Consider the following 16,500-nt stretch of genomic DNA (forward strand, 5'->3'; position numbering starts at 1 on the left):
ATTTTTGAATCTATGTTAAATCTAAGATAAGAGAGTGTAATATCCATAGTTCCTACATGTTAACTTTGTTGATCATGATTTTTTTGGTATGCAATCTCTATAGATTAAGTATGAATTGATGTGGAATTTTCAAACCTAATCTTGTTTTGTAATTTAAATTCTTTTAATTTGATCAATTTAATTGGTTTTATAGTAGAATTAGCTAGGTATACCGTTTACAGCTTATCTAATTGAATCTCCTGGTCAGAATCTTTAAATATGCAATTGATCTGTGTTTAAATTTTCAAAATTTTATAACCTTAATTATCCAGGGTTCACATTCAATTTTGAATTTAATTTAAACTTGAAATATTTAATTTCTATTTCCAATTAAATCAATGCTATAATCATAAGTTGAATGTAAATGATTCAAAGCTTAGGTTCCTTTTTGTACCATGAGTTCTTGAGTGTTAGCCTTTTGGATTGCAGCTTATCGTGAAATAAAATAAACAGACAATGCATCTCTTAATTTTGTATTCTTGCATATCATGTAGACCCAACTATTCTCGCCAACGGTGATTACAAGCTAATCGTGGACCAAGCCGTGGAAATTCCTACAGATCCCGAAGACGCCGTCGAAAGTCTAACTGAAGCCCCGAACCGAAGTTCGGAAGATTTTAACTTTGCTGACTTCAGCCCCACCAGTAAAGGCAAGCCCCGGACATAACCTACTATTTTTATTACACTGCAATCTATATCTATTTACGTATTCTATGCATTAAGTTCTTAGGAATTGCTTGAAACCTTAGATGCATGAATCGTAGGAACCAATGTATTGAATAATAGCACTTGAGTCCGACTAGCTGCTATGCTAAATAGGACCGGTAGAAGTCGGGTGATTTCCTGTCACTCGCGCGATATAGGAGTTGTAATGTTTACATTCCTGTTATCACTATAAGGATGACGGACGGGAGTTTTATGAGGTATCATGGTTGAGGTGATACCGCGTCTGTGTTGTTGAATTTTGATAAGGTCGCGGTGTGTGCCGATCGGGGTTAAGCGTTTGAAAGTACTAACCACATGCCGTGAGTTTTGGGTAAGCGGCAAGCCTAGTAGCCAATCAGCCCGAGGAGTGGACATACCTCCCACCACTCGTCTTGCTTCTTTTGGTTACTTATGTTCGACGTGTGGGAATACGTGTTGCAAGGGCAACCAGGAGTACGGGTTTTGTAGTCGCGCTACAGACGTACGTCCTGCACTTTGGAAGTGCGTATGGTCCTGCAGTCGCTTGTGGTGGATCTGTCCACGAGTCGGAACGAAAGGTAAACGGTTGCTTCGGAATGACCCTGTGGTGTTCCAAGTGTGTGATTTAGGTTTACCTTGCAAGGTTAAATTCGATTCAGAATCGTCCGCTTCTCACAAAGATTGAGACTGCTTGATCCCTTTATCACACAGACTAACAAGAGCAACTATATAATGAGTAATACTGATGGTTGATATAAAGAGCTCTACCTTGCTTGCTTAGTTATAAGTGCTTATCTAGAATGGATAATCACATAGAACTTGAAAGCTAAAAGTTGAAAATAAGGATCTACTCTTAGTTGCTTTTCAGCTAAAACTAAACCCAGAACTATTATCAGCCTTCATAAGTCTAGTTATGGGCTAAAGTATACCCAATCCCGGGTAAGCCTTGCTATGTATTAGTATACTCAGTCTTGCTAGTTACATGTTTTGCAGGTAATGTCTGGAAAACCCTACTCTTCCCTGCCTTGGCCCTGTGCTCTTCCAGATGGTTGGTCCGTGGAATGGGATCCGTCCCCGGCCAACACTGATGATCCCGAGTGATGTCGTGCCTGGGCTTAGCATGACATCCGTCTTGACGACGTGCTGTAAATCATCGCGTATGTTTTCCGTTGCCAAAAACCATGACTTTAGCAGTTTGTAATGTACTGCTTTTGAAAACTCTTATAATGTAATTCCTTGTGATGTAAAATATGATGGTGACTGTATCTCTGGACTCACCTTCGTGTGAGGTAACCTTATTTGATCCTGTGTATTAGTGGTTTATCGGGACGTTACCCGACAGGCCAAGGGATTATACCGTTTGAAGCACGTTGGAGCCCTCGGGAGTGGACTCGCGTACTTGAGCCGGTATAATTCAGGTTGGTTCTGCCACAAAATGTGGTTTAGAGTGCCTTGGGGAATAATTTCCAAATTGAGTTTCCTCATCTCATGACATAATGTTCCATTATAGAATTCTGCAGTCAAGCAATTGCAATGAGCCTTGCGGCTTAGCGCATTTGCGACTACATTAGCCTTTCCTAGGTGATAGTGTACCTCAAGATCATAATCTTTGATCAATTTCAACCATCTTCTTTGTCTCATATTCAGATCAGCTTAGGTGAAGATATATTTGAGACTTTTATGGTCGGTGTAGATATTGCAATGAGTGCCCATAAGATAGTGTCTCCATATCTTTAGAGCATGAATGACAGCTGCTAACTTGAGATCATGTGTTGGATAATTTAGCTCATGAGGTCGAAGAGCTCGTGAAGCATAGGAAATGACTCGATTGTCTTGCATAAGCACACAACCAAGACAAATGCTGGATGCGTCACAATAAACATCAAATGGCTTGGTGTTATCGGGTTGAGCCAAGATTGGGGCTGTAGTCAAGTGTTCACGAAGAGTGTGGGAAGCTTTTTCACATTTCTCACTCCACACGAACTTTACTCCCTTCTTCAATAGCTCAGTCATAGGCTTAGCAATTCTAGAGAAGTTCGGAATAAAGCAGCAATAATAACGGTTATGCCTTCATTGGAAATAGTGTGGCTCAAAAATTTTACACTATCCAGCCATAATTCACACTTGGAAAACTTAGCATAGAGTTGATGGTCTCTAAGTTGCTAGAGAACAATGTGCAGGTGCTTAGCATGATCTTCCTCATTCTTGGAATAAATAAAGATGTCATCAATAAAAACCACAATGAACTTTTCAAGTTCGGGCATGAATACTGAATTCACGAGATACATGAAGTAGGCAGGAGCATTTGTGAGCCTGAAAGACATGACCAAATACTCATATAGCCCGTATCATGTGGAAAGTCTTAGGGATATCACATGGACGAATCTTGATCTGATGATAGCCAGAGTGAAGATCAATTTTTAAGAAGACTCTAGCTCCCACTAATTGATCGAAGAGAACATCAATGCGGGGAAGTGGATATTTATTTTTGATTGTCACCACATTGAGAGGTCGGTAGTCCACACACAGCCGCAAACTATCATCCTTCTTCTTCACAAATAGGGCTGGGCAACCCCAAGGTGATGCACTAGGACGAATGAAACCTTTGTCTAAAAGTTCTTGCAGTTGTAGTTTCAATTTGGCCAACTCCTTGGGTGCCATTCTATAGAGTCTTTTTGAGATAGGTGCAGTGCCTGGTTGTAGTTTGATAATGAACTCAATGTCACTATCTGGTGGCATTCCTGGCAAGTCATCCAGAAAAACATCGGCATACTCGCACACCACTAGAATATCTTCCGGTTTGACTCCTTCCATCGTGAAAGCACAAGAATTTATGCATTCTCGAGAAGGTAGGTAAAGAGTCATGGCTCCGTGACTGGGTGAGTTTATTTCCAAGACTCGGGAAGAAATATCTAATGTAACCCCGAGCAGAGCCATCCAACTCATCCCCAAAATAATGTCCATGCCTTCAAGTGCCAAAAGGATAAGGTCGGCTTGGATAGTTTTACTACCCAACTTGATCGGTACGTGCCTTATGAATTGGTTGGAAGCAATTTTAGCCCTCGATGTTGATATCATGTATGATCCTTTTGTGTGGAAAAAATCCAAGCCCACTTTTGCACCAAATTTTGCACTAATAAAACTATGGGATGCACCAGAATCAAATAGTATAATTGCGGACTTGTTGTGGATAGAGAATGTACCCGACATCATTGGTGCACCTTCTAGAAGATCAGCAAGTGTAGTGAAATTGATCCTTCCCTGCTGAACTTGAACAGTCTATCTTTTTCCCTTGTTCTTATTGTTCTAATTAGAACCTTGCCCCTGATTTGGCTGCCTAGGCTGGGGGCATTCTCATGCAAAGTGGCTCGAACTCCCACAATTAAAGCAACAATTTGCGTTGCTCGGATGAGCTGGCTGCTGAGAAATCGACCTTGGGCCAGTCTGCTGAGGCATAGGTGGTCGGGGATTGCCCTGCTGCTGTGGGGGCCTGAAAACCCAACGCCCTTGTTGAGGGGCCTTCTGAGGAGCTTTAGAATTAGCATTCTACACCAAATGATACCTCTATGGCGGAGCACTAGAGGGTCCAGCCGGTGCCTTCCTCTTCTTCTCAGCACAGTGAGCCAAGATACAGTCTTCCTGAGTGATTGCCAGATTGACTAGCTCATTATAAGTGTCTACCTTGATGGGGTTTAAGCGATCCTTGAGCTTGGTACTAAGGCCTCTGCGGAAGTGATCATGCTTCTTAGCATCGGTGTCTGCGTGATAGCCCACATACTGACAAAGGTTACTGAAAGCCTCCGCATACTAGAGTACGGTGCGGGTACCCTGAGTAAGAGCCATAAATTCATTCAACTTCCTCTCCATAAGCCCTTCTGGAATATGGTGGGCTCTGAATGCAATCTTGAATTCCTCCCAAGTGACAACATGATCGGCTGGGAGCATAGCGAAATAGTTGTCCCACCAAATGCGCGCGGTACCGCGAAGTTGTTGCGCAGCAAAATGGGCCTTATTTGTATCGGAACATGGCACCACAAGTAGAGAAAACTTGGACTCGATTATGTGAATCCAAGCATTCGCATCCAAGGGCTCCTTCACCTTGTCAAACAGAAGGGGCTGAGTGCCCAAAAGGTCCAGGTAGCTAGCAGCCTGAGGTTGGTGGACACTGTGCCCACCCCGCAGCTGCTGGAATTGCTGAAATGCTTGTTGTCCTTGAACAAGCTGGCGGAGCAATTCGGTCTGGGCGGCCATTACTTCAGCCGTGTTGGGCGGTGGTGGCGGCTGCTGCGGTTGTCCGCTACCACTAGCACCAAAACCGCTCGAGGTGTTGCGGGTCCCTTGAACCATCTACAATGTGCAAAATTTTCATTAATTTGGGAATCCACAATACCACCAAGGCTGAGTGTCATAAGTGCGGAAGATTTAGAACTCAAGGATTCAGAGATAAACTGTGCACAGAATACTGCTAGTTGCAAGAAAATTCATAACTCCCATTCTGTTCATCCAAATCCTGTCAAATTTTGGCAGTGACTAGGAAATTTAGTGGCCTATAACTTTGGTATTCAACTACACCTCCGACTACTACATGTCTGCCTAGTTCAACTACACCTCTGACTACCACATTTTATCTCGACTATTTTTACTCTATCCCCTAGAGCTTCAACTACATTTCCGACCTCCATGACTACATTTTCGCTGCTAAGTCTACTTCAACAACTACAATGACTACATCTCCTACAACATCGACTGCTACTATGACTTCTTTGACTTCATCTCCGATAGCTTCACTACATCAATGACTACGTCAACTATATCTCCGACTGCTTCGACTACATCTTCGATTGCTTCAACTGTACCTTCGCCTACTACGACTTCAGTTTCGACTACACTGCATTGTTTTACTACCTCAACTCCATTTCCGACTGCTTCAAATGTACCTCTGACTACTACCACTACATCTTTGACTACACTGCATCCTTGACTACATCGATTGCATCTCCGACTGCTTCAACTATATGTATGACTACTACGACTACGGCTCCGACTGCTTCTCTGTTTTGGCTGTTTTTCAGTGAACAGAGTGCTAGTATTTTGATCACTAGGGGAAATCTACTTAGCTAAAAATTTCCAAATCTGAACAGTAGCTGATTGAGTAAGTTTGCAACAAATTTGATGTTGAACACGTCCGCAAAAAACTTCACTAAGATGGTCTAAGAATTTATTTGTAACCGGAGTGCTCGAAACAAGCAGAAAACTGAGGTGTTGAAGTTTCTACTGTTGCCCATCGAGCATTAGTCCGAAAATTCTCAAAATTTAGTAGTAGAAAGGGGGCAAAATTTGAACCAACTTCCATGTTGAGCTTCTCTTCAGATAAGGTCATTCCCTAACCCTAATTAATTTCTCTATCTAGATATGGTAGAAAAAGATAGATTTTCTAGATAGCCCTTAAGTGACTGCTCAAACGTGCTCTAGTACAACTTAGTCCCTTATAAACCCAGGAAAATGTTTCATTCAATTTTCATGTATGATCATGATGCATGCACATCGTATTCTTCCTCACAAAGCAAAACAATTTCCAACTAGCTTTAGTCTTACGTGGTTAATTTTGGTGGCATACATAATACGTCTCTCCTTATATTAACTAGCCGAATTTTTCTAACCATTCTTAGCTTACGTAATCACGGTTAGTGTACTTGTGGAAGATTGACATAATATAATTTGAACCTTTTATGCCAGCACTCACGGAAGCGTTCCCATACACTACCGTTCACTATAGAAACAGCATCCATGCGTTTGACACTGCATGAACAGTGCTTCATATGTTACTATGATAACGTATTCACTTCCCGTATAAATCACCTTATGGGATGGTTACACGTCGAAGCCACTGTACGTGCAGCATATTTTACTCCCAATATAATCAACGAGTGGTTGGTATATAGGCAGCACCTCAAGTAAGCCACTGCTTGAGGGCAGCGTTTGGTTTGCGTCACCGATGTGAGGGTCAAGCTCTCTCAGTTGATTGAGGATCCTTACCTTCTTACCTCAGCGATAAGTGCGTCGTTACAGAAATTAAAGGTCGATTCTACACAAAAATAAGTTTTGATAGAAAGTAATGTGCTGGAAGTCAGTTATATATAGTTAAGATAGCCACCTAGTTACTTCCTATAATCCCCTAGGGCTTTACGAACTAGGCGTCGTCCTTAACGAACCAACGCATTTTTGCAAATGCAATTTTTGTTGTCAAGTTTTAAGAAAACGAGTTTTTAAGGCTCGTTATACTCTCTGGTGTATGCATTTCGGCTCTGATACAGCTATGGCAGAACCGCCCGAATTAATCAGGCTTAAGTTCACTAACCATCACCATAGAGGCAAACCAGGCTAACACGCACTTAAAACGGAGTAAAACGACAGTCTGTCGGGTAACATCCTGATGCAACCACTAGAATTTCGATCGAAACAATGCATACCTACAACTCACACGAAGGTCAGATCAGAGATTACAACAATCCATAAATTTTACATCATAGAGTTCAACATGAATTATTATTACAAACCAAGTTTGAATTCATGCATAAACAAGTACTTTCAGAGTTTAATAGTGTAGCGAAAAATAAACAATAGTTCTAATGATGATATAAGATATCATGATGACGCCTGTACATGACATCATTCAGCATTATCATCGTTGGCCGGGGACGTATCTCATTCCACCGACCAACCAGAAGGAAAAGTACACGGCCAAGTCAAACTAGCAACCATATCCTCAAAGATCTCACCTGAAAATAAAGCCACAAGCAAGGCTGAGTGTACTAATACTCAACAAGGCTTACCCGACTAGTGGTATATATTGAGCCGACTCCTAGATATGCAAGGCTTTTGGCTGAGGGTAGTTTTTGCCAAAAAGCATCTAAGAGTGAGTCCTTACTTTCAAGTTTTAGCATCAATTTCTAGTTGAGTAACCATTCTAGGTAAGCAACTATCCAAATCACACATGGTGGAAAATACTTAACTGAGCATCCAACCAGATTAATTATTATCATTGTTTCTCTTCTTACTCCATGTGGTAAAAGGGTTAAGTAGTCTCAATGGTTGCGAGAAACGGACGATTCGAATCGAATTTCTTAACCTTGCAAGGGAAACCTAAGCACACGTCAAATGGTTACTCACAGAGTCACACGTGCAACTTTTCCTCTTTCTTCCAGGGTTGTGGATCATTGCCACCCTTCTCAAGTACATAGCTCCACGAACCACGGAACGAAGCCGGGCTGCGGCTGCTCTTTTCACTCACCATGTGGCCATGGGAACGAAGTCAAGAGGGTGAGGACATTGTCCACTCGGTGATCCGATCAGGTACTTAAGCTTACCGATTACCATATTCTCGGCATCTGCTTGGTATGTTCACAAACTTAACCACCACTACCACACACCGCGACCTTTGCATTTTCGCTAAATAATCGGGGCCTCAATCATCAATAGGAATATCATAACATAGCCCTGTTCGTTGACCCTATGATTCCAGCATAAGTAAAACAAGCACTCCTATATCTCGCGAGTGATAGGAGTGCATATTAGCATGGCAATCTAGCGACCGATAAAGACTAGTGTTCATATCATAGGTACTAGGATTATGCAACTAGAGTTTCAATCAATTCTTACAAACTTAATGCACAATACCATATATATAAATAAAAGTTGCATAAGTTTAAAAGTAGGGGTTATGCTCCGGAGCTTGCCTTCCTTAGCAAAGCTAGTCGTGGGCTCATCCGAACTTTAGTTCGGGTCTTTAGCAACTTCAATTAGATTAACTTGAGTTTCGTGCTGCTCACTCTTGGACTCTAGCACCAGCTCGTAGGTTCCATCCGTGAGAGTCCTCGGTTCTATATGAATGCATATGTATGAGTGGTTTTAATGGTACAGATAAATAACTTATTTCTTTATAAAGTTGTAATTCAACAAAACTCAAGTTAAGTTGTAAAACACTTTTTTTTCTTTTCCTTGTGCAGTTATTTATCGAGTAGTATCTGGATTAACTAACTTCATTAAGTGAGTGAGTGGTTTTGTCATTTCATAAACGGCTATTTTTCAAAAGTAACCACGGATTAAAAAAACTACTCGAAGAGATAGTTTCTTGTGTTGAGATTTTTATGTAGAGCATAGTACTTAAGTACAAACTCAGTGTAAAATTTCTAGCCATTTTCATTTAGTAGATGAATCATGAAAAATATATTAAACAGCTACTTTTAGGATCAAGATCTATTTATACAGATCAAACCATGTAAGAACTGGTGCTCAATATTTTGCTTAGTACTCCTAAACTTATGGTGAGTCTACTGTAAATTTTTTAGATTTTAGTGTGCAAGATTGAGGACATAGAAAATAAGTCAAGATACATCTACATTAATTATGATTTATTTCTACAGGTAGTTCCACAAAGTTTATGTGTCTCAAACTTTTCCAACATGATAAACTACTCAAAGGTTGTATCTGGTTAAAATTTCTTATTTTTCTATGCACCAGAACTAGTTACTTTGATCTAATATAGTTTTCCTTAATAAAAACATATGATCAAGTTAGACAGAAGTAAAAGGTTCCAAACTTTATGCATAGCATTTATACATCTAGATTGCTCTACTATAAAAGTTTTAGCCTTAAAATATCAGCAGAACAGCATGAACAAACAACTCTAGCAAACTACTCGTAGAGACATGTTCTAGCCTTGAAATTTTTACACAAGTCTTAACAAGCAGAGACTAGGTTATAGTCCAAAAATCATTCATAGTATTGTCCTAGATCAAGAGATATATTTATGGGCTATTTAAAATAAGATTAATTTTAGATCAAGTTTTAGTTTTTAAATAGTCATCCATTTGTGCAAAAGTAGTCGGAATCATCAAGAGGGTCACAAAAAATTTAAGTTTGTATTTTTTTGATTTTTCTATGATTTTAGATTGATTTTACAAGTGACAGCCTCTTGAAAGCAAAAGTACTCGAGTTCTCGCGGATAGGTCCCTGGATCTAGCAGAAAAGACTCTAAAAAGAACTTGGCGATTGCAATGTAGTCCTTGGACGGAGCTTCCATGGTTGGCGGTCAAATCCCAGTGAGGAAACTAGTCGGCGACGAGGGGAAAGGGGTGGGGGAGCACGAGGAGGTTGAGGGAAACCTATTGGTGTGCTCGGTTGGGGCTGGGGTGGCCGGATTTGAGCTACCGGCAGTGAGTAGGAGCTCTGGCGTGATGTGGGTGTTGGGCGGTGGTGGTCCGGTGAGGGGGAGCAGCGTGGGGAAGTTGGGGAGTACCAGCAGGTCGAGGGTGACCCATTTAGAGCCTCGGTTTGGGCCGAGGAGGAGCGGAATGTGGGGCTCGACGGCGAGGTCGAGTGGAGGCGCTAATGGCGGGGTGGTGGTGCTACTCAGGCACGTGTGTGCAGGGGCTCGGTGCAGCCCTTTTATAGGCGCACGGGAAAGGGGAGGTGGAGCTGGGCGCGACACAACAGAGGGAGGCGCAGCTGGGACAAGGTTGCGGCAAGGGCGCGGCGTTGTGGCTCGGCCGTCAGGAATCGACGGTCGCGTGGCGCGTGCGAGTTGGCAGGGGTGGGATACGGGGCACGGCAAATCGCCGGCAGCAGGCCCAGTCGGTGGCTGGTCGGGGCCCGTTGGGGGTCGCGCCTTGGCGCGGCTCGCCGGCCCAGGGATGCCCTGCCGCGTGGCGGGGCTTCTTTGCCAACCGGAGCAGAGCAGGGGAGGGGAGAGAAGAGAGAGGGATGGAGAGAATGGCCGGGATTCAAATTAAATTTTCTCAAAATTTCAAACAGAAACTTAAAAAACTTTGAACACAAAATTTTTAGGGAATTTGAAAATCTACAACTGTTGTTTTAGCCAAAAGCTCATTTGAGCAATGGTTTAAAAGTTATTTTAAATTCAAGACTACTAGGATTTGAATTACTAGTCATTTCTTGTGTCAAATTTTGAATTTGCAAATGGTGTTTGAAGTGCACTCTGTAAGGTACTAAAATATGAGTGTGTTTTTATAGTACATTTGTCATGAAATGTGGAGCATGAAAAGGTTATAAATACAAAAGAACAGCTCTCACATACACACATACATACACATGCACATACACATTGAGACACATGCATGTGCACACACATAGTTAGATGCATTGTTTCAATGATTCTAGGTTATTATGCATGATGCTATGTATAGATTTTCTTGCTTAGGGTTCTAAACACCTTGGGTTTTACATAAGCATACTCCACCGACTCTGCCATCTCTAACAGCCTCGCCATCACCACCACCACCACCACGAGAGTCATCACCACCGCCCCCGCTATCTTCATCGGCTCAGGGTGCCCGATCATGAGAGCCATCACCACCGACCCCACTATCACCATCGGCTCAGGTTGCCCGATCACGAGAGCATACTCCACCAGCTCCACCAGTGGCTCCATCAACGACTCCAGCAAAGGCTCCGGCGAAGGCTCCGCAGTTGGTGCACCGAGTGATACAGGCTTTTCCTTGCCCCGCGCTGACACGGATTTCAGACAGGATGTTGGGGTCGAAATACTTGTAGACTTACCGGATTGTCCTAAAAGCTCTGAGTACGGTAAACCATTTCTACCCGACTGGGCTATCATAGCGGTTCAAAGTGAAATGTAGAGGATGCATAATTGGCACTGAGGGCATGTAGACTTGGGCTCCGTACCATCCGCAAGTATTCGGACTCAAGGTCAGGGCATCATGGATGTCATGTTTGATTTTTGAGACATCCACAACATCTTCCGCCTTGGTGAACTAGACATCGAAATGGTTAGACTCTGATGCATGTAGATGCCTCATCGATAGTAATATCTTGTATGCTATGGCCTTAATTACTATATATGCATATCTAATTAATTGTCATACATTCAATTATATAGGATGCAAACAAATGATGCACCATTTTGAGGGTGTGATCCCACCTTTTGACGGCCAGCAACCTCAAAGGGAGTTCTCTGATAAGCACGGACCTATGAAGGTTTGTCTCCTTCAGTTTTAGGCTCAGCATCTCAGCACCCATGCAGAGGACTAGAGAGTCAGGAGGCACCTTGAGGCGTACCTGTTGTGGCTATTTGGATGAGTCATGTTTACGAGTTCCCACCATGACAGCGTCAACAAGCACATGATTTGGTATGCTCAGCAGATAGCGGATGCTCCCCTCGATGATGTTCCTCAGTTCAGCTGGGAATCCATTATGCTAGGTGCTACTGAGTGAGCCTTGTGCAACGTGTGCACAAGGAGGATCTCGACCGGTACGTTGGCCGGTTGTACATTGTTGCTTATGCTTTGGTCGTTCGAGCGGTTTGACATTGGGTGACCCAAGCTTAGCAGCTAATAGGAGTACAAGGAGGGCATGTACCACTTCAACGAGGATGGACAGTTTGACCCCATCGACCGGCCTACCATGGGTTCGATTTGGATGAAACAAAACGTAAGTACATTTTTGTTGGAAATTTATTAATTCAAAAGTAAAATTCATACTTATGTAATATTTCGTCTGCATGAAATTATTGTAGCCTAGGTCGGCGACAGGCATGACCCATTTGACGTACCCTGCTTTTGTCCCCATGTTCGACCAGTTGACAGAGGACAGGGCTCGTTGGCACCTGTACAATCCTACACTCACGGCTGCACGTGCTTCACAAGGTTTGTCTTTGGACCAAATGTTTTGGTTCACAAAGAAGCGTTTGGTGTTTGCTATCTTCATGGAGTCGTATTGTGATGCACCGAGTGGGTCATCAGCTAGGTTTGAGGGAGGAGTTCCCATTACCACGTGAGCCAGTCGACCTGACTTCGCACTTGTAAGTATCTCTCATTACCATGGTCGCAGATGCCCGGAGCCCCCCCCCCCTCTGGCGATGCAGCCCACACAGGACGAGGCAGAGGAGTCACCCCACTAGACCCTAGGAACAATGCTTGACACGCACTGGACCGTCTCATGTTCTCTTCTGATCAATTGGCTAGCAAGCGGGGGAAACACTGAAATTAAGGGATGCATTCAGGATTACTGCATACTATGTGGTGGCTTCACAGATTTGTTATTGTGTGACTCATGTATTAGTGCGTGACTCATTCGGTACTGTGTGACTCTAGGGTGTTTGTGTGTGACTCTTCTATGACTCACAACGTGACATACTTGGATCATGTGTTGGGTTGCATGATTCTGCTGGTCCCACACCTTTGACTGTGCATGCAAAGCAAAGCGGTACACTGGGACGTGCATTATTGCACTCGCACGCATAGCACTGAAATGACCACACAGGACCTTGAATCTTGCAGCGCAGATGGATTAGTGCAGTCTTCCATGAACTATGCCCATGGACCATCTCAAAAGTCCTATAAATAAGGCCCTCACACAGCACAACACCACACAACTGCACAGCCACCATAGCAACACCGCCACACGGAATCACCCACCGCACACTGCAGCACCATTTCATCCTTAGGATCACCTTACATTCCATGGAATAGGGTGAAGGAAACTGTGCCTCAAGGAGTCCATGTGCCTATGTGCTTTTGCGATTCCTTGTGCAAGCTCATGGAATCGAAGGTTCTGGGCAACGACTTCGGTATGAGATTTTTCATGTGTGACAACTACCAGTATGACCCACAAGCGTTATGGCAAGGAAAGACCTATGGTATTATATCATACTCTGAGGTTCCCACTTATTGATTTCGTCCCGTATGTCTAAGTTCGGGTGGACATAGTCTCCACTGCCTCTGTCGGTGTTTTACCGCCACGCCCACCGAGGGACCATGTCCCATCCCGTATCCTAGGAGAAGTGTGCCACGTGGGCAGTCCCGTGTGCCCGGGTCTGACAAGCCCCCGAGCTCTTCGTAGCCAAGTAATATAGATGTCCGAGTACTTTTGAAGGCATCTTCGACTTCTCTCGAACTTCATCTTGAAGGTGTCCTCCGAGTACTTCCTTGGCTGTATCGAGACTGTGAGGTGCTCATGCATTGAGTAGTTGTCCAGTCTTCTTTTTATGGGGTGCGATTAAACTCGCACTCCATATGGAGTAGCCTCCGAGCCTTAGGTTGACTCATAGAATGAGGCTGAGGGTCAATTTAATCTTGAGTCTTCTGTCCTTATCTTCCAGCAAATTTGAAAAATAAGTCGCTCATGAAATGTGTCCCCCAACCCCCGAGCCTTGAATCCAAATCCCTAAGGTTTGGAATAAAGGATCCAAAGAATTATGGCATGCAATATATGACGGAAAAAGTTTGATGGTGAACATGGGAAATTGGTGTAGTAAATTCAAAAATATCTTTTTTCGGGATGAATTCTCTGAAAAAATGGTTAAACAAATAACATCCCAAAAAACACCCAAAATTACCTCTCAAATCAACTTTTGTGCCCTGAACTAATAACTAAATAAGTCCTCTGGGTAATAATTTGAACAAACCTCTTATTTCAGAATAAAATCCCTGAAATAGTGGTTAACAAAACATCTACCCAATATAAATGTTAAAAAGCCTCTTCGATCGGGTACTGTTGAGTTGTACAGCATCCATCATGTAAGCATGAGGGCCCTTCCTTGAGGCACGCTGAGTGCCTTGTCGCATCAAACCCCCGAGCCAGGAGCCAAATGATAAGCATAAGGTAGTCATAGCAGAAAGGTGGTGCTAGCCCCGAGTCCAGGCATTGAGCAAGTAGCCACTGGTGCTTGAGCACTCGATGAAGCCATCTAGTCGGGGTCGATCCCGACTAGGATATTAGTCAAGATGAATAGTCAAAGTAGTCGAACATGTGTAGAACATGTCATAAACTAGTAGATCTCTTGTCATGGGAGCGAGGCCCCTTCAATAACATAGTGTACAAGTCGAATACAAGTAATATATTACTAGAAAATAAGGGAGCGAGGTCCCTTCAGCAAACTTGCGCGTAGTACTAGTCGTAAACTAGTAGAACGGCATTGTACTGGAAGTATAAGCGCAACGCCCCTTCAGTAACCAAAGGTACTAGTCAGAAACTAGTAATTAGCTACTGGAAGTATGGGAGCGAGGCCCCTTCAGTAAACTTGCATGTAGTACCAGTCGTAATCTGGTAAAATGGAGTTGTACTGGAAGTATCAATCTCCAGGCACCATTAGAAGATGTCCCCAGTTGATCAAGGATGAAACCGACATAGATGTTCAATATTCCAAGAATTTGGTACCTCCTGGCCATCCGGTACTGTAAGCGATAAACTTTTAGGGTGGCTTTAGGCTCATCTTTTAGTAGTGCTCGATCAACTCCTTGGTCAATCCTAGCATATCCGCTAGTTTCCACGCAAATATGCCATGATTGGCTCTAAGGAAACTGACGAGCGCGCCTTTCTATTTGTTTCCTAAGCCGCCCCCGATCAAAGCAGTCTTGGACAGGTCGCCTTCTTGCAGCTCGATGGCCTTGATGCTAACATCGCTGAAGTTGGGTTTAACCCCCCTCGACTGGCTGGGCTGCTGGTTGGAGATCTCCATCTCTATGTTGGTCAGGTTCAGCGTGGCCGTGTGTACTTCTGCAGATAGCTCTGGCACGCGTGAAGTCGTGGCGTACTTGATCGCCTCCTGGTCGTAGTGGTACGACTTCTTCAGGTCGCCACAAAGTGTGAGTACACCTATCTTGCCTGGCATCTTGTGTAGCAAGTAGACATAGTGGGGAACGGCCATGAATTTGGCTAGTGCCGGTCTACCAAGGATGCCATGGTACGATGAGTCAAAATCCGCCACCTTGAACTTTATGTACTCAGTGCGGTAGTTGTCTTTTGTCCCAAAGATGACTGGCAAGACCACTTACCCGAGTGGTGTAGCCGCGTTACCCAGGATGATGCCGTAGAAAGGAGCTTTGCTAGGAGTGAGCATCTTGGAGATGTCTAGTCCCATCTTCTTAAGAGTACTCGCGAAAAGTAGGTTGAGGCCGCTCCCGCCATCGATGAGTACTCGGGTGAGCTGTGAGCCCGCCACAATAGGGTCTAGGACGAGCGGGAATTTTTCCAGCTCGGAGAAGCTGGTCCATTGATCGTCCCTGGAAAAGGAGATTGGGACCTCGTTATATCTCAGAGGCCTTATCGTGGCCAGCTCTACAGAGAGTATTTCACGCAGGGTTAGCTTCTGCGTGCGCTTGGAGGGGAATCCTCCGTCTCCGCCGAAGATGACATTGACAACATCTTTGGATCCTGGAAGTCTTGAGCTCCCAACTTGTCACCTCCTTCATCATCCTCCTTGTCTTTTCGCTTTCCAGCTTGAAGGAGGGGTAGTGCATTGAGTGATTTTTGGATGGTGACGCACTCGAAGAGCGTGTGCCGTGACTTCGGGTGTATCGGGCATTGTTTATGCATGACTTGCTTGTAGTCCGAGTGGTTGTTCCCCGACTTCTTGCCATGCGGATTGCGCTCGACAGCTGTGACTTCATGGTCTGGCTTGCACTTTCGGGTGTTCCCCGAGTGATTCCACTGGCTTTTGTTGAAGTGGTCGTTGCCATTGCCTTGCTTGTCGTGGTTGCACTTGGGGAAGCGGTCATCTTCCTCGTCCTCCTGGTCAGCCCACCGTGCCATCATGTCGCGCAACTCCACAACAGTAGTTAGGCGGTTGCACCGGAAGTTGTGGTACGTGTTCTTCGAGAAGAGACTATTTCGGAAGCAACAAATGATGTCCTCATCGGTGATGTTGGCGATGTTGGCGCGTGTCTTGAAGAAACACCATGTATAGGACCTCAGGGTCTCATTCATCTTTTGCTTCACCTAGGACAGGTTGTGGCGAGT

Source organism: Panicum hallii, chromosome 3 (assembly GCF_002211085.1).
Source record: "Panicum hallii strain FIL2 chromosome 3, PHallii_v3.1, whole genome shotgun sequence".
In the NCBI taxonomy this organism is placed as follows: Eukaryota; Viridiplantae; Streptophyta; class Magnoliopsida; order Poales; family Poaceae; genus Panicum; species Panicum hallii.